We start from the raw sequence: 19,764 nt of genomic DNA, 5'->3' as shown, positions 1-19,764 counted from the left end.
TCCGTGTAAACGCAGATTTTTTTTGTTTCACTGCGTTGCGTCTTGAGTGAAGCGTTGTCTTCTAAACAGTTCAAATAGCTCTTACCATTAGCCTATGTTGACAGCCTTTACTACAAAAAGAAGCTTTAATAACCTCACTGTAAGCTCTTTTTTTGTCTGCCAGAACCACCTCAGGTAGGTGCACAGATTTTCAAAGTGGCCAGATGGAAAGCTAAAAATACAGCAATCCAATTGCTCAAAGCATCATATTTTGAGGATGTGTGAGTTTACTTTTCCATGCTGTATGAGTGATCAAAGGTAATGTATCGCTAAGTAGTTCAAACAAGCCAAAGTTAACGCCGACTAGTTCTTTTCTTTAGGTATGCTAACATAGCCTTGGAAAATGTCTTGCATTTTAGCTAAAGGAGTTGAGGTTGTGTGAAAACTTTAACTACCATAAACTGTACCCAACAACCTTTGTTACTGAGTCAGACTTCTGAACATATCTACTAACATTTTGCAGAAATATGAATAAGATAATCCCACTATGTAGCGAACTATATTACCCCATGACATTAACCATTGTCAAGTGGGCTGTGTACAGGCTTGCCACATCAGATAGTTTCCTGCCCAAACAAAACTTAAAACCCACCCACATCAACAAAAACTAACCTATATCTCAACCTCTGTAGTAACTCGTGTTAAAACCGATCAGTACGGCAAGACTTAACACTGCAAGATGTTGTCTCTGAATGCCAAGTCCAAGCTTGAGGAAGAAGGCCTTCATGCCAACGCACCTGTTGCATGGTTGACTTTCAACCTTCTTTGGGGCACTTACAATTGACACATTTCACAGTGACTTGATGTTAACCAATGACTATCACTGACTGATAATGTCAAGATGGACAGATTCTCTCGATCTCAAAATAAATGGACTAAATGAGTGCAAGGACACAGTCATTTATTGAAATGTGTCAGTTGTAGCCTTTTTTGCCTTTTAATGGCAAGTATTTTGTTAATATTTCTCAGGAATGTTTTCTAAAATATGCCAAATGTTTTGAAAAGCAGCCCAAATTTCTATCAGCATATCCATTTTTTTTTTTTGCAGCCTAACATACTCAAAAGAAGCACAGTTGGGCAGAATCCCACCCTGTTTGGCAACACTGGCTGTGTAGTGATGGACAACTATGATTCAGTATTAATTCTAACATTATTCTGATGACTTTGATGTTAGAGTGTGTGCCACTAAAATTGAATGTCAGTCGTTAAACCCCTTACTTTACTTTAAAAATACAGTAGCACAAAGCTAATATTGAATTTTAATGATTTAGCCAGTTTAGATTATACACTGATGTGTGATGCTGACTGTAATGTGTTTGGACTAGAGCTATTAAAGGTTTTTATATGCAAACACGTTGGAAATGTCCCCCAGGATATCCTCATGTGCTGCTGAGGATTGAGGATCACATGATGGAACTAAATAGGAACCCAGACCCGGCTGTGGGAGACACTGCTCCGTGGTCTTTGGAGGAACAAGCAGGTCTAGCGCCCCCCTTAGTTGACAGTCGTAACCCTTCATCCAACCCACGGGGACAGGACCGCTGCTCTGTCAGTTTCTTTCCCCGCTCTTGAGCGCCGGGCGATGCGGTGCTGAGCAGGCGTGAGCATCGTGAAGGACACACGGACGGACACGTTTGCCCGCTACGGAAGGTAAGGACACGGAATGATGAAAACTGCTGGTTTTGACATTTGCAGAGAAGCCGGGTGCAACATTTTGACAGCTCGGAAATCAGTGTTGTTTACAACAGACTGAGTGGGATGCGAGGATGGGGTTGAGTATATGCATCCCTCTGCAATGCACCCAGGTTTGTGAAGGATTTGTGTTGGAAGAATCAGCATTTTGCATTTTTGTGCAGTAATGACAGATGTAGAGATACGGTGTGTGTAATATCGGACTTACGGTGGCATGGTGGATGTGATGCTGTTACATGAGCTGCTGCACATCCTGGCATGCACTTGCCTCCCCAAAATAATCGATGCGCAGAGCAGATGTAAGGGTGTTGTGATTTGCTTCAACCCCAAATATCACCCCAGCTGTAAAGTATCAAGTCTGAGTGTTAAATTCATTATTAATCAGACCTTGCCTGAGGCCACAGCCTTATATCGCCTCACATACCGATGATTCAAACTGCCGCCTGTCTTATAGCCAAGAGATTAGGAAGCACCCGACGACTGTAAACACTTTGATCTGGGGTGAACTAAAACGCGTATCCTAGTGTTAGAGCTGTGCTTGATTGAGACAGTATTCCTCTGTCAGAATGAGCCGTATTGCTCAGTAACAGCCTATTGCAGTGTGATTCAGTCAGGACGTCAGGTGCTGGGGAAGGTGTCATGGGCGCGTCCTGACTCACCAGGCTCGGCTCCAGTGAAGTGGACAAACTGATCTGGCTACATGTTGCCAAAGTAAGGACTGAAGACTTCCAGACAGTCTGGGGATGTGTCAAAGGGGGAATCATTAGTATGATGAAAAAATAATGAGTGTTTCCTATTTTAGTGCATGGAGATATGAGTCCACATAAATCAAGATGCCCAGCATGTAACTGCAAAGATGAGACTGTGAGTTTTGGAATATTACAGTAATATTTGGGTTGCATTGATATGGAATGGATCACCACTGAAAGAAATTGTCTGCATATCTGATTATTCTCCTGAATGATTACTTTATCTTATTATGGGTTCATATTTTTGCAATGGCAAGGTTATTGTTTTCTCTGTTGTTCAATAATTGCTTGAGTGCATTGTTTCAAGGATATAAATCTTTAATTGAAAACAGTGTGTCCTTTAAAGGAAATGCATTCCATTGCAGTGCGATGAGCCCGTCATTTGGGTTTATGACGTAATCAATAACAATAAAGTGGGAGAGAATCATGACTCCTAATGGGTGGCTTAATTTGAGATTCACACTCAGAAAGGTGTTTTGCTGTGTGGTGGGCAGAGCTGACTTCATCAATACACACATTTAGCGTTAATTTGAGTGGTTGTTTGTCCCCCTGTGGAACTGTAGGGAGTAATACTTGCTCATGCATTTCCAGATGACATTTTTTGTGACCCATATTTCCAGTATTTCCTGACATTCAGAGTCAAGTGTGAGATTGTTTACAGTGTGTCCACTCCTCACTGAATCAGACCCACAAAATGTCAGAGGGATTCCACAGCCGCCTGTCAGGTGGGGCACTTTATGAATCTTGTAAGCCTGTGTGCTGCTAATGCATCCTGTGCTGTCCTGTGTACACCCTGAGGACATGCAGACCCTCTCCTTCATGCTAGGTGAAATGAATTTACTCTGCTTTAAAGTAGGCTAACCTACTGTGTGCATTAGCATCACCTTCTATGTATTTTTACTCTGGCCACACATCACGTCTGGATAAAGAGTTTTTAAATTTAGTCATAAGCTGCTCCCTGCCTGCAAATGAGCTGTAGGGCTGCGGTGACAAAGCCTTGCTTGCATGACAAAAAAAAAAGTTTTTACATAACACACTACCCTGCGAGATATGGATGTTCTGTGATGGATTTGAAGGGTAGAGCCTCAGCCTTCATTAGTGTCACAGTTGAATGAATCAACATAACCCTACCCTTACTTCTCCTTTGGTTTGATGCTCCAATCACACACGTCTGTCATGTATTGAGATAGACAGGCTCACCTCACCTGAGGCAGAAAATAGAGCTGTCTTCGACCTTCCCATTTTCACTTCACTTCAGTCAGAATGCATGCATGAGCAAGAGTATGAAGGTGAGAGGGTTCACTTTTACTCATCTGATGTATGAATGTTTAGTACAGAACTAGATAGTTTTCATATGCTTTTCTAATCCCCGGTGCCCTAGAAGCACCAATGTCTTAAATTAAGCATGATTTTGGTGCTCAAAGTAGATCCTTGGATGCTTGTCATCCAAGATTGAGGTAATTTTTGAGACGTTTTAGAAGATTAGATTTGTGTCCAGATGTCCTTCTAAGCCTTTGGCGACAAATACTTTGGCAAAGAGTCAATGAATTTAAAAGACCAAGATAAATTTTGTGGGTGATCTTTGTGGAGACACTTAACTGATCGGAAGTGTTGCCATTTGGCAGCTACAGAGCTGCTTTGTGATGTGTTGTTTGTCTGCCACCCTGAATGCAGTGTCAGTCATACTGAAGAGAATACCTCATGAAGACCTGCATAATTGTGGGGAACTCTGGAAGAGAGGATACAGAAAGACAAGACAGACCAAGCATGTGAACATTTGTGTGCAGACACACAAACACCAGCTTTTATTGCTGTAGCTGTCTTCACTGCCTTGACAAGTGCTTCGCCTGGTCCTGCTGACAAAACATGTGGTGTTCCCGTCTTGATGCTTCCTTTAAATTGCTCAGCAATTTACGCTCCTGCAATCAATAGCGAGCTCCACTAATGGTACGGCAGGGAGGCAGAGACGTGACGTCTTCTGTGTTTGCCTGGAGACAGGCCTCTCCTCTGTTCATGCCTGTGGAGGAGAAAGGGCCTCAGTCCCCATCTGCCATGCCTGGCTGTCTGAATGCAGTTTGCACTCAGCCTGCCATTGATTCTCGCACTGTGGACTGTACTCTGCTCCCTGCATGCACGTGACCTTATGGATCTTATGTAGAGGGGCTGAGCTAAGTGGGAAGAACTCGCAGGCACAGTGTACTCATATCACACTTGTTGATTATCCGTCTATTTGTGCATTGTTGAAATACGACTACCTATGATCATAGTTAGCTACTTTGCTGGGCTTACAGTTTTCATCATTCTGTTATTAGCAGCCACACTTGTTGGCCTAGCAAAGCCAAAAGAGCCACACAGAGACTGACGCTGTAACTTAAGTTATCAGTTAACATAAAAACAAATATGATAGTACAATATTTTTTAACATCTTTGAGTGAAAATTCCAAGAACTTTTAATTTCTAGCTTCTGGGATGCATAAATATGCTGCCTTTTCATGCCACAGACCAGGCAGCAATAGTTATTTTCCCTGCATTTTTGATATTGTATACCACGAACGATTAAATCAGAAATAGGTCAGATTATTTGGTATCAAAAGTAATCCCTTTTTGCAGCCTAATGCAGCAACCAGTTAGTAGCCAGATGTATCTTTTAATCACCCTACATTGTTTTATAAATGCAGAGACTCTCCTCTGAAATCAGTGACTTCTTCTGACTGAACCAGGTTTTGTTGTCTGGGCTGATGCTCTATTTCTAGGATCACTCCTGATCCTTTAAATCTGATGATCTTGACGAGTTGCTCCAGACCTTTCAGGAGGTGAGTCACCTTTAACAGTCAGACCATATATGAATAGTCTCTCTGCCTAAATGTGCAGACAAATACATGAATGTAAAGGTGACTCATTTATGATCTCTATCTGCCACAACTTTAACAACTCCAGGATGCAAAAACTGTCCTACCTAGATTAAAAATCGATGTATTTGATATGAGCTGCTGGATTTCTTTCTTTGTATCACTGTAAAGCTTAAGGAGAATGATCGTATTCTTTTAGTGACAAGCTTAAAAAAATGTTTTCATGAAAGTGCTGCGCTATAAACCATGATAGATAAACTTCCCCGAAGATGTAAGTGAAAGTGTCTTTTATCATAATCTGTTCCTCCTTCCTTATCAGTGCGATTTTGTTTGTTGATAAGCCGCCGAGCTTCCTCTGTGACTTTCTTGGCCTCTGCGCTTTGTCGGTCTGCCAAATTGATGTCTCATTCAAAATCAGGTTATTCCATTAAGATAATGTGGACCGGACAGGCGGGTAGTGCAAGGATATTGCCTGATATCTCTCTCCTGCTGCTCTTGGGAGGGGGTGAGATGACATTGATCAATGTCATCAGAGTGAGCATGTGGCAGGTGGATGATTCAGGTTTGTCAGTGTGGCAGAAGAAAAGTTCACCTCAGAACTGAAACTCGAGTTAAACTGAGAAAGAATCACTGACCTGATAAGTGATTGGTGTACTGAATGATTTATTTATTGGTTTACAGGCCATCTGTGTGTAATACAGCTTGAACTGAGTGTCTTCAGGACATGCTTTTGGCTGCACTTAAGAACAGTAGAAATCTGAAACTAGGTTACACTTGACAAGATTTCACTCCTTTTCTCTGATTTGCCGCTCGGGCTTCTCTGTGATATTTTTAGACTGTACAATCAAAGTAAATCTTTTGGGATTTATGGACTCAATTAGACGGAGATTACAAACGTGTGCCCTCCGCCTGCTAATTTCTGTTCAACAGCCTGATCAACCCTTTAAAAATTTCACGTAATATTTGACTCTCTTTATTATAATGTCAGTACAGAGAGTAGTTTAGTTCCCTGTTAGCAGGGAGGGAAAAACTTGTATCTGGCTGAACTGTGGATGTATTGGCTTTCACTAGAAGTATCCACAGTTATTTGCTAATCAAACAGCTAATTGCTAATTCAGGTTGTTAACCAGAGCTGTAGAGGTCTGTATTTAATGATGATAAGATACTGAAGGTTAACAAGTTTAGAGGACAGTTAACCCTGATCGAATACTCAGTCTGAAGCATCTTCCTCTGAGAGAGTCTTAATTAAACTACCCCTGAAGGTGTCAGATTACCTCTTGTGCATTTATTTTACATTACACTGAGCAGAAATGTTGCGGTGCACACAGTGGACTCATTTCTCACATGGGAGTCTTGGGCCATCTGTTTCTACAGCTTTGTAAGTGCAGGGCTGTTGAAGATGTGCAGTCAGGCACTGTAGGCTTTTATGGCCCTGCAGTATATCACATTTTATTTGATAGGTTGAAGCTTATTGAGATATTTTTATATTTAAATCTGTTTTATATTCTAAAGGTTGATGGGTACATACTGCTTCTTACATAACCTTACCTGTACATCTTTCCTCTCTTGTCACATGCAGAATGATTCCATAATCCCAACATGAAAGCTCGTATTTAGCATCATTTTAAAGATAAGATTACCCCTGTCCTCTTCACCATTGATACTCTCAGTAATGGGCTGCATTGTTTTGGACGTAATCCACACTAATCTGAGTTTATCAGTGGATTGTCAAAGCTTACTGTAGTTTCAGCAGCTTGCACTATTATCGTATGGTACGAGGGATAAAGAACAAGCCCTATGGTGCACAGAACTGTCCAATTAGGCAAGAAAGCGTCTTCCTTTGCCGGGGTGAAGCCACTCTTGGGGCCTTTGAGCAAGGCCTGTTGCTATGGTGCTTGGATCATGTGTACAAGACAGGAGCACAACTTCATCTACATGCTAGATGAAAGCTCTCAAGCAGAACCATCCTTCATGCTTATACAATTACCTTTCATGGACGTATGTTGTTTTCCATGCTAACTCAGCACAGGGTGATAATGCACACTGTGTATGGTTGACAGCTCAGCCCTGTTGCTGTGTTAGCATGCTAAACTGGAGATAAGAACTCTCTTTGAGCTGCGTGTTGAAAATAATGAATGACAGAGAGGGTCAGAGGGGGTTCTTCCACTAATCAAAAGCATCCTTGGTGAGAAGGATACCAGTTCTTTAGCTGGCTGACCCTCAGCCCTCGGTATGTGTGAGAGGTGTATGGGTAGAGGCTAATCGTGCAAAGAGCCCAAAGGCGAAGGCCTCCTGGCACGTGGAGTGAATACTGAGGGAGCTGAGCTCTTGGGAAGCCTCATTATACATTTAGGGGCGTCCTGTTTTCCTTCTCTCCGGACAGCTGGACAGCTAAATTGTTTGTGGATCAATAGTTTAGCTTCCTACTGGCTCCACAGAGTGAGTGAAGTGCATTTAAAACCAAGAAATCCCATTACCCCTGGCAAAGATGGGAAGCATAGCACTATAGGGGCCTCAGCGAGTGCTATTGCTATGCCTATTATTCAATCTCAGTGTTTGTTTACCTGCAGAGCCTCTGCTGGGACCACCCAAAGTCCTTCTGCGCTCATGTTATCAGATCTTTTTCGATTTTTAGACTCAGTTTCATCCATGAATACCTCATTGTGTTCCCCTTTTAAAACAATGCTATGAGCCCTGTATTTTTAAATTATCTATTGGATGCCATCAGTTTTTGGGATTCTGCAGCTTATTACGACCCGAGCCTGGCTGCAGCCTGTCTGTATTGATTTAAAAGTACTTTTAAAAAGCCTGGTGTTTTTCAGCCCAGCACTCTGGTTATGTAAAAGGCAGATAGAGAAGGGGTAAAAGAGGAAAGAAAGGAGGGGCCAGGGGTATAATGAGAAACGGGCACGAACAAAACATTTGGAGCTCTCCCTTCATTCCTCAGATCAGTGTAACCAGAAATAAAAGCTGTGGCTGGTGCAGGCTCGGGGCTGTGGGCAGCCGCTGTCCTCTCCTGGCTCTCTGGCTGTGCTGCCGGTGTATTTGTGTTTCTCTGGTCAGCCTCCGAGCTCCTGGACCCAAAGCTGCATCCCGACATGAAGAGCCCATTGATGCCGGTTACATTAGCATTCGGTGTGGGCGAGCACGACAAACAGGTTGGTCTCCCATTTCACTTACAGACCTGTTCTCTCTGGATGCTCTCAAAGGGCCTTAAATCAGGCCTCTTGTTGCATAGCCAATGAACGCATGAAAGAGGTCAAACAATGCTTATGTGGCCCTCTTTAGCCCAAACAGTGTACTCTTAGTTTAACGCCAAGCTCTGCCAACTGCCACGTAATGGCAACACTGTTTTAGCTGGAGTGACACCGTCACATCTGGCTCACAAACTCACAAGGTGATGATGTAACAATCTGCGTCATGCCCCCCGTCTAAGTGCTAGTGGGACAATACACCAGCACTAATAGCTTCCGACAAACTAGCCTAAAATGTCCCTAAACAAAAGTTGTTCCCTTTCACTTGGCATATCATTATTCAGCTCTGATCCCAGCATTCTGAAGGGATCTGGCTGACTTATGCATGAGACTTGTGCACTAATTATGCAGCAGTTTTTTTTTCAGCTGATTTTTTAGCTGCGGGAGCTTCTGTTGCAATCTGCTAATTCATGCTGCTGACATTGTGATTATAATTCTACTCAGCAACAGAAAGTTGCCCCTCATGATAAATAAGACATGCGATGATGGTGTTTTTAATTAACATGAGTCAGACGACTTCTTCTTCAGCAAGTCATGCTGATGCCAACAGAAAGTAGGGAGAGCCAGCTATCTAATTACTGATCCTTTTCTTCTGGACATGTCGGTCTTACCGTGGAGGAATTTATATGAACAGTAAACAGCTAGATAAGGGAGATGCAAGTGGAGATATCCCTCTTATTAGCCTCATTACTGAGCGTCTAGACTCAGAGAGGTGCCAGCAATCACAACCTCACTTCCCTTCGCTCGCTTTAATTAGATCTCACATTATTCTATAAAGAAACAACGAGCCATGCATGCATACTGATGCAGCATCTTTCCAGAGTTCAGTAGGGCAGGCTGGTGGACAGCCTCCAAACTGTTTTCTGGTGAAATGTGTCAGAAGAGCAGCGAGTGTCACTGGTTGGATTAATTCATGGGGAAGGTGTAACGGCAGTGAGGGAAGGAAAGGGCATCCAGAGGTGAGTCTGACCGGGGGAAAGAGCACTGAATCCTTTTTTTTTATTCCTGTGCTCTTTTCACACAAACACCCCCACACACACCCTGCCTATGCAATACTCCGGCTCTTATCTGCAACACACAGCTCCACTCATGCTGTACACACAGGGCCATAGTGTGTAGAGGACAGACAGAGTGAAGGGCACAGCGTCACAGTCAGACAAGCACACACACAGACCCCTACACACACTCACATAGACAAACACACACTTATGCACAATGGATGGAAAAAGGAGGAGGGGGTTGCACTTTTCTTAATTCCCTTTAACCGAGGACAAGAAGACAAAGCAAAATACTGCTCCTCTCTGTGACCGGAGGGGGATGGAAACTACTGTATATTAAGAGACTGCTGGAGAACTTAATGTTATTCACATTGACCCGTGACTAACCAGATTATAATTTGACTCCCGCACAATGAAAAGAAGAGGTTGCAGGAACGAATACAGGCACCTAGCTGTATAAATCAGGCACTGGTTTAAATAATTGATGAATCATATGTCTAACAAAGGTTTTTCAGCCGATACCCAACAGGGAATGCTAACACAAATACCTTTGATGCACTTCATCAAAGCTCCTGTGAGAATTGTTTATCTGATTATGTAATTAACAGGGATGTCTCTATATGACAGACAAAAGTAAACAAGATGTGAGGGGGTGAGATCAATGGCTTTGATGAAGTCATTTTGATGCTTGTAACCAGAGATGTTTTGGAATGACTTGTTTTTTTGGGTTTGTTCAAACAGAAATTTAAATTTGGAGTTACTCACTGGGTTTGTGAAGAAACAGTCAAAAAGAATCAAAAATGAGCACAGGTTGTTTAAATCTTCTTGATATGCGGTCACAGTGTGTGTAGGTCAAGAATATTGGATAGGTTTGTTAAATGTAGCTAACAATAGCAGAGCTAGCACCCAGACATAGCCTACATACTACTTCGTCTCAAAAACCCCAGTCAAAATCTTTCCTAACTGCACAGCCCAACGTGATAACATCTGTAATCAAAGCTTGTTTGCATTTTTAATAGAATCAGCATTTTAACAGATAAACTGTTCAAATTCACAAACTATTCACTGATTTTATAATATTTTTGTTGGCTAGTTAGATATGATATACTATTGGAGGGAATCAAAGTTTAGATTTTAGTTTTACCCACAGAGTTTGCATAAAACCTAACTTTTGAAAACGGCCTCCAGAATGGAATTTTTCTGAAATGCTGAGGACACCGTTGCCATGTAAACAGTAAGCCGGCGTTTTCAGTGGAAGTACTGACATCACACTCCGCTTTGCGGAGCACATTCAACAGGACAACAGCATGGTTGTTACGATTGTTGAGGACTACCATGTTGTGCTCCTTTATCTGCTGAATCTGCTGACTGTCTTTATACAAAACGTGCATCTGTTGCTCCACCTCTGCACTTAGTATTTGCCAATACTCCAGATGATCAGCCAAACTCTACTTAGGTGGAGATCTCCCATCGTGCCACCTACAGGCCTGGCATGCTCACTACAGCGCTTTCAGTCCCTCTGCGTTTCCGTGTAAACATAGATTTTTTTCACTGGGTTTTAGCGTTTTCGGATGGAACGTTGTCATGTAAAGGGGCCTCACACTTTTTGGAACGTTTTCATGTTCTCATAGAAGTTTTTCAGTTATTTAAGGACAAAAAACAAACAGCTTTCAGATGCCCTTCAACCACTGTTGGGTGGTAATATCACATTACAACCAGGAACTGGGAAAACCATGGAAAAAACATTTTTAATATCAGATAAAAGTCAAATGAACAATATAGTTTTTTAAAACGAATGTTCTAAGATGCAAAAATCATGACTCATACCTATCCTGGATATAAGAGCATTATAGCATTTTAAATGTCAGGCTACAGATGCTGCTGATGGCCTTACTTCTGCTTGAACACAGCGTGTGACCAGCACTTCTGGCACAGGACAACATCAACAAAAAAACAGTAAGTAATTAAAACTCTCTGTAAGGACTTTCTGGGTGATCTTGAAAAAGTCTCATTTCTAGATTCATGATCAAAATCCAGAATTTCAAATGACATCATCAGTGGCAAAATAGTTTATTTCTGAATACTATTTCTCAGTTTCCCTGTATGGGTTGTCCAGAACCATACTGTTTTACTAAATTAGGTACAAACAGAGTTTACAAAGTTTGTTTGTTGTCACGTTTTAAACAATAGCCCTATATAACTATAAAGAAATACATTACATTGTCACTTTGTTACTGTTAAAAATTGTCTTGAACAGAGAAAAAGAATGTGGTTTTCCGGGCTCTCTGTCTGCTATAAGGAGTGTGTGTTTGTGAGTCTGCAATGGGGTGGAACCTCACTATGTGTGATACAGGGTGCAAGAGGAGACGTGAACCTTAAGATGTACACGCAAAAGACATTCTGTCTCATCAGTCAGAAAAATAACATAAGACTATTTAAGTCTTAAAGAAGGAAAAAAGAAAAAAAAACAGGGTAAAGACCTGATTAATGAGAGAGGTAACTTTAAATTACTTCTGCTGTGATCTGGCGCTATGAAATTAACTTGACGTCCGGGCGGGGGGTAATGGTAGAGGAATGCTGATATAGTCACCCTGATAAAAGTCATGTTCAACTGACGTGTAATTTTGGTGCAAATGTTTGATGATATACTAAAAGCTGCTTGAAGTGATCTTTCAGTTGATGAACACAGTGGAAGTGACTGGATCACTGCAGAATCTGACCGAGACATTTTAGTCCGCCTCTTCATGTCAATTTTCTCCATTAACCTGTTCACAAGCCCTTCAAAGCTTGTATCATGTTCTGTCAAGCCTCAATTTCATATGTCTACAAAAATATGTCATCTTGCTTCTTTTGTATCATTACATCAGCTTTTTCCCCACTGTTGGACATTATTGCAGTTAGGCATGAGATCAAAGCTGTGACTGAGTCATAGGTCTGATCATCATGGCAGTGGACTGCTTGCTGAAGCAATAGCAGACCTGAGAGTGCTGCAAGTGGCCAATCAAAGGGACATGAAATAACAGAGGTGAACATTTCTGATTATGTTCATTTTGCACACATTAATTCCAAACTTTGACAGCATGTGGTTGATTTGACTATTAGCCAGTGGGATGCAGAAACTTCCTGAAATCTTACCTTTACTGTGACATTGAACAGAAACCATCAGAGACAGAAGATTACTGTCTAACAGAGTTTATGCCACTCTTGAAAGAGTTATGACAAGAATTATCTTAAAATCTTTTGAAAACTCAAAAAATATCACTCAGGATTTCAGCTTTACTCTGGCTTACATGAATAAAACAATGTAGGTGAAAAGGACCCTGTGAGTTTTCTAGGACAGTCTGACAACAGCATCTGTTTGAAGCATAATATATGAAAAGTCTCTTAACCTAGTTTAACTTTCTTTGCTGCCACTGGAGGAAACACAAGCTTGTTATCCGAGTGCTTTCTCTATCACATTGGGACTTTGTGAAAATATTGTCATAGAAGCAAAGCGATGATTTCCTCCTGTTATGGGATGTTTCCTTTAAGACTGCATTTTCAGTCTCAGTCTGTTTACCATGTGCTGGCATTTTGATCTGAGCGCTCCTTTTCAGTTCATCTCCTTCTGTTGTTCTTTGCTGTTTGAGTGGGCACCTGTTCTGCTCTATGCACCATGATCATATGATGTAACTTGGCCAAGAGGAACCAGATGACTCAGGTTTTTGCTCAGGCTGTGCTCATTGTCAGTCTGCACACACACACACATGCTGCTTATCAACAGGCTGCCTGACTGTGACCATGTGCTCAGCAGAAAACACAGGTGATTGGGTCTGTTTACATTGCCGCTGCGCCGACACATGGAGGTATATGGTGGTTGAGCGTTAGAGACTGTGTTTAACCTATTTGCCACAGTTCCTGCATACAAAGTAAACTGTTTTTTTTAATCAACACAAAGGAAACTGATTACAAAGAATCAGTTAATAAAAACAATAGAGCTAACAGGCTGTTAAACATCAAATATTAGCTTGCCCCAGCTGCCATTTTCAGGTTTTTGGCACTGTGCAAAAGAGCGCATGCTGGCTGTTTTAAATAAGCTCTGGGCTCCTCAAGGAAGGAGTACTGTAGTGCCAAATAACAAGGGAGTATTATTTTACACATAAATGCACCCATTGAGAGAGACAGTGGAGCCTGCAGTGGTTAAAGTAGTGGAGGAAGACTTCCTGATAGGTGGGTATGAATACGCATGGCCTGGTGTAAAAGCAGTGGCGCAGAGTAATAAAGGATGGCAGTCAATGGTTTCACAGAGCAGGCGTTCTGTTATTATGAACTTTTAACTCTGGAGGAGCCGTCTAAGCCTCATGTTGGAAAAAACTCAGATGATCTTCAAATCTTGCTAAAGCAATGTCCTAATTAGATCACACTGACAGGTTTCCAAACTATTCTCTTGTTTAAATGAGGTCTTGAAGTGTCTACTTTCTCCTAACCAGATTAGAACTGTTTCTCTAAGGAGTATTTGATTTTGGCATCCTTCAATGAATCCCCAACTCATCATTTATGCCTGGTTTACCCCAGATCTTTAAAAAAGCCTGAGATTGTTTCCAAAAACATCTTCATTTTGTCCAGAAGAATGTTACACAGGCAGCAGTATTCTGGCAAGGAGTAATTCCCTCTCTTTTATCCCTTTCAGGAATAAGCTGTCATCCCTCCACATCTGCCTATGAGAGAGATTAGGAAATTTGAAACAGCACAAGTAAACAAATATGTGCAAAGCTTGCTGTCAAGTTCTGAAAGCTGCAAATTGCACAATGCTGCCCGTGGCGGTAGTGCTGCTGCTGCTGCTGCATTGAAGCTACTGTGGCGTTGGCTGTTAAAATCAACAGTGGCTCCAGTAAATTAAATCATCATTCCCAAAACATCAGCGCTTCAGCACAGCCATTGTGCTTCTGTTTTCTTCTCCAGTCTGTGCATAGCTGCAAGGTTTGACATGAGCTTATGTTTAAAGAAGCTTCTACAAGTCTCCTTTTGGGGGCAAAATGTTCTACTGAGAAAATTAGAAAGAAACACATGTGGCTGTTTGGCCAGAGCACACATTGTCCTTGAACAACTTAACACCAACGCAGAGCTGTTTAGGGAGGGATGCCAATAAATAAATTGCATAAATAGTAGTTAGAATCTGAGTGTGGTGGTTTGCAGCAGTTTGAGATGTTAGTGTAATTACTGTTCATCACTAAGACCCATTAAAACTCTGTTAGATTGCTTAATGTCACGAGAGGACAAGGGTCTGTGCAGACTTCTTTAGAAACAGAGGGCCTCCTGTAATGGTGCACGGAGTGACAGTTTAATGGTCAAATTATGTCCCTGCTGTTTCCATGAAGTAGAAAAGGAAAGAAAAACGCACTGTGACATTATAATGGGTGAAACTTTCAACGTTTATGTTAAGCCCTGGAAGTAAGCAGGATATTCTGGTGAGGTCAAAACACATTTTATTTCTTGGCAACTATTTCATTACTTTACAAATATAAAGAAGCTTGAACGTCATTACCTAATTACTTGAATGGTTCAATTTTCATTGTTTGTAGCTCGATGACCTGTCCCATCAATTACAGTAACAATCTGTTACTTGATGTTTGATTATCAAATGCACCAAATCCCATTAAAAAATGTGTTAAACCCAGAGCTGCAGCGAGCAGCGCTGGTCAATCAAAACAGAGATAATTAAACAAGAGAGATGACACCAGCAAAGACAACAAAGCTGTAAAAGTACAAAATCAGAAGTTGTTTTCGAATGTTCCTAGCAGAACTATCTGAAGAGCTTATGACATTGAATACATGTGATCAACACCAACAGAGGGGGCTTAACTTTGATTGCTTGCTGCCAATTGTGCACTTCTAACCCCCCACTGGTGTGTGTCTCTGCTCTTCCCTCCATCACGGACACTACATGTCTTACCATTCTCATTCACAAGTTGACTGTTCCTGAATATCACAGGGTAGGCAGGAGTACTGTATAATAACCAGGCACAGGTAAACGTTGGAATTAGGGATGGGTACCTTTCACATTTGAAACGATACGGTACCATTGAGTACCGGTACCTGGCAATCGGTACCAGTACTCAACGGTACCAATTTTCAGTACTTTTTTGGCTGTATGTGGTAAAAAATATCAATTTGTTTAATAATGAAATATATATAACTATTAATTTAACATATTTCTTCTTTAATATATATCCTTGCAATGCTGTGTTCATGTCAAGTACGGAAAATCGCCCACTCTTCTACTCCCTCACAGTCACAAGGATGCATTTAGGTACCTAAACATGGTACCTTTTGATTTCACTTGAATCGGTACCCATTACTTTTGACAGAATTCAGTCGGTACCTTTAAAAGAACCTAATTCGGTACCCATCCCTAGGTGGAATAGTGTCATTTTGTAATGAAACAATATTTGTGAAAAAAATTAGATTCTTAATTAAGTGAGGAATATTCAAAGCTTTGAAAAACATGACCCATCCTTAATACACAAATCACCAAACACACACTGGATTATGAATGACAAGTCAGAGGAAGCCTTTTATTTGGGTTAAACATTATATTTACCAAAATGTCATTTAGTTTTATTTCGATACAGCTAATAATACGTCCAGTGATGGTCTGTGTTTAGTAGTGTCTTATGTGTACCAACATAGGAGTTTATTTTCTTCTGCTGTGGTATCAATATCTTTTTATATTTACTAGAATTGTACCAAGGTTCAGGTATCAAGAGAACTCTGCCATAAATCGTGGCCTTTCTAGAGACATCCCAGGTGCAGTGTCTTGGTACAGACACCGGCTGATGTAGCAGGTACACAGCAAAAAATGTACCAAAATGTATCAATGTTTATTTAAGAGTTATAATGACTGACTGAAACTAACGATAAGCTGTTTCAGGTTGAAGTATGTGGACCAGATTAAAGATGTTGGTCCTCAGTTTAAGTGTTAGGGTCTCAGAGCTTAGAGCCCCAGACAGGCTGTGGGAGCCAGATAGTACCTGACAGATTAACACCAGATTTGCACTTTAAGTGGGACGTGTCCGTGTGAGATACTGTGGACGAGAATATCATCCTAGTTATGGTGCTGATTGATTTCAGCTTTAATACTGAGGTGGGAAGGAGATTCTGTTGTCTGGTTTTAATGAAGGTGAAATCAATCAGGCCCTGAGTCGATTTGTAGTTGGGGGTTTTAATACATGTGTGGTCACACCCAAAGTAGGACTGCAGTACAACACTGACTCTAAACTAAGCTTCTGAAGCTGTGCAGTTTATGTGCTTGTGAAAAAACACATCATCCGAGAGTCCAATCATCATCCATATAAAGAGGAGCTGAGTAATGACACCAGATGTTATTTTTCTAGCTTCCCCATTATAACACTCGTAAAAACCACCTATGATGAGGCGGCTGTACTGTATTGGTAAATCAGTAACATTTCATCGATCAGCCTTGTCTGACTCAGATTTACCTGAGCTCCCCAGACAAACATTGATGTTTCTCCTGATGGATTTCATTTTTCAGACACAGGCTAACACAAACTCATAGGTATTAATGACTGGCTGGTCTCTTTTTTCATGCACACATTTGTCAGCATTGAGTTTAGCCTGTGACTGATGTACATTGTTTCTCAGTGGCTGTTATATTGCAGTGCATGGGGAGGAAGGGTGTACATTTGCTATTTTGCAACAAGCTTGGCTGGCGCTGAAAAGTTTCAGTCAGCGTTGAAGCGAGGAAACGCTAGTCTGACATGTCGACTTCTCACTCACACACCCATCCACCCACACACTCACTCAATCACTCTTGAGTTGCTGGGTTTCTCTGGCAGGGCTTGAAAAATTAAACAGTTTGTAGACGAGAGGATTGTTTGGTTTGAAACACAGCAGCAAAAAGAAGAGATTGTAGCCGCACTGACCACATCAGACTCCTCTTCTTAAATCCTCCCCCCGAAGTTAGCTCCAACAGTCTTCAGAGAGCACACAGAGGTAATGAAAATGAAGCACAAGAGGAGCTGGTAATCCATTCTGTTTTTATGATTTGGCTTCATGCTTTTATGTGCAGTTATAAATAACAGACAGCCTGATGTTTTGTGTTAACATGCGCACTATGTTGTTGAAGGGAGTGATCATGTTTGTTTGTATTTGTTCTAAAAGACTGAGCGAGAGGGAGGGAGTATCAGATCCGCAAGACAGAGGGAGGCACAAACACAGGACCTGGATCCAGCGCTGTGACCTTGTTTGCTAATTAAGTGTCAGACCTATTTTTCCACTTCAGGAAAAAAAAGCTCATATCTTTGGGGGTTGGATTGCCAGAAGGCGATGGGAACAGTCATTTCACCACTGTTGGCTGGTTTCTCAGGGTGTGGGAGTGTATGTGTGTGTCTGTGTGAAAAAAGTCAGTATCATTAGGGATTGCTGCTGCACTGTGAGGGTGGCCCTTTCTCATGAATACTGCATCGAGCTGTGAACTAAGATGTAAAAGCCAAGTGTAAATCTGCAAAGATGTCACTGTTGCTGTCACAGTTGTATCAGCTTCAGTGATCTGCTTCACACAGGCCCGGTCTGACTCAGTCTGTGTCCTAACACACGGGGGTTACATTGAAGACAACTATTGCTAGGTACTCAAGCACCTAGAGATACAAGCTGTGGTTATCTTTATCATCATCATCATATATTAAAAGCAGTGTGAGGACTATTCGTTTGGTGTTGATTGCAATGACAACTGTGGCTAGAATTGGTAGTGTTTTCCAGGATGAGGACATCATTTACCATGAGCACCATCACCCACTATCATAAAGACGTGCATTTGTTTTGGAAAAAAATTGAGATCAGATCTTCTTTTTCTTTTCTTTGTTCTAGACAACTTCTGTAGGACGTAAAGCAATGAGACAAAGTAATGTCTTAGAATTATGTAGTGCATTTGACACGTGACAACAGCAGATTTTGTAGACCCAGCCTGGATGCTCTGAGACATGTTTGTAGTGGGTAATGTTAGAGTATCTTCATTACGTCCAGTGCTCATCTACCAACTCCAACCTCACCAAGCAGAGCTAACATGACCTCACTCATTCATTTCATTGCTAAACTTTCAAGTTTGAACAGACTACTGCAGAATAACTGCTGACTGTGGGTTCATAAACATTTATATTTCCTGTTCTACCAGAAAACTCCATCCCCACCATGGATACTAAGAAATAGCATTTCGAGCTAACAAATCTGGTGGCTAATAATTTCACTTTAAATCTTGGATAATACCCAGGCAAACATATAAAAGAGAGACTCTTTCAAGATCACTTATAAAACCCTCACTTGGCCTTTAAGTTTCTTTCACAATGTTTAAAAAAAAAAAAAAAAGTTTCCAGCTAAAACTTACTCTGTGATACACGACAGAAAAAAATAAAAAGAAGTATTTTATTACCTGCCGTCATGCTAATGATATATCATTTGGTATCACAGATTTATATATTATCTAAAAACATCTGGATTTTAAAAAATACAGACACTTACTTAGAAGATGCTTTTCAGTTAGCAAATCCATACTCATACAAATGACACCAGCATGGAAAAGGTAAATCTAGATACATTTGTTATTTCTTTCCAGTAGTCTGCCACTGCCTTTATATAACAGATCAGATCGATCACACTGGCTTCAAAAGTTGTTTTCTTGACATATTTCTTTCTGTCTCTTTGCATCCAGCCACCCACTTTACATTGTATGTGTTTTGCTCAGCGAGCATGAAGATTGGCCCATTTAATGACGCCCTCCCATGTTCTTCAAGATGCGGCGCCTCCCGCGCTCAGCATCGAGCAGAACTCGCTGACCCTTCCTCTAAAAGCTTATAACTCCATCGTCTGCTGCCGTAAGCAAACAACACATCTCAGCACATATTGTTTATCCCTATCGTAGTGGACATTGTTATGTTGTAATGCTGCAGGGCATGAGGGATTGTTTGTACGGTCCTAAAAAGAGCAGTATTGTGTGTGTGTCACTTGGATGCCAATGCTGACCTATATATGGTATGACAGCATGGGTCAAAGGAGAGGCAGGCTAGCTATAGCATAGGGGAGATATCTGTTCCTATAGACTGGAAAGCAGCACCCCTGTGGCATGTCGTATGCCACACTGAAGTTCACAGATCTAAATGAGGAACATCTATGTAGCTTCAAAAAAGTTTAT

The 19,764-nt window shown here is 41.3% G+C and overlaps 1 protein-coding gene across 1 annotated transcript in view; it reads left to right on the top strand.

Annotated features, from left to right (window-relative positions):
* cntn1a (contactin 1a) overlaps positions 1-19,764 on the top strand; it is a 77,289-nt gene continuing 57,525 nt past the window's right edge. The window contains exons 1-2 of the mRNA XM_074677074.1: positions 1-174; positions 1,412-1,689. The gene's annotated coding sequence lies outside the window, so the exon portion shown is untranslated. The remainder of the gene's footprint in view (positions 175-1,411; positions 1,690-19,764) is intronic.

This window comes from Halichoeres trimaculatus, unplaced genomic scaffold (assembly GCF_033239565.1).
Source record: "Halichoeres trimaculatus isolate MK-OKI-2021-1 unplaced genomic scaffold, fHalTri1.1 fHalTri1_scaffold_10, whole genome shotgun sequence".
Taxonomy (NCBI): Eukaryota; Metazoa; Chordata; class Actinopteri; order Labriformes; family Labridae; genus Halichoeres; species Halichoeres trimaculatus.
This window is presented reverse-complemented; position numbering and strand designations above follow the sequence as displayed.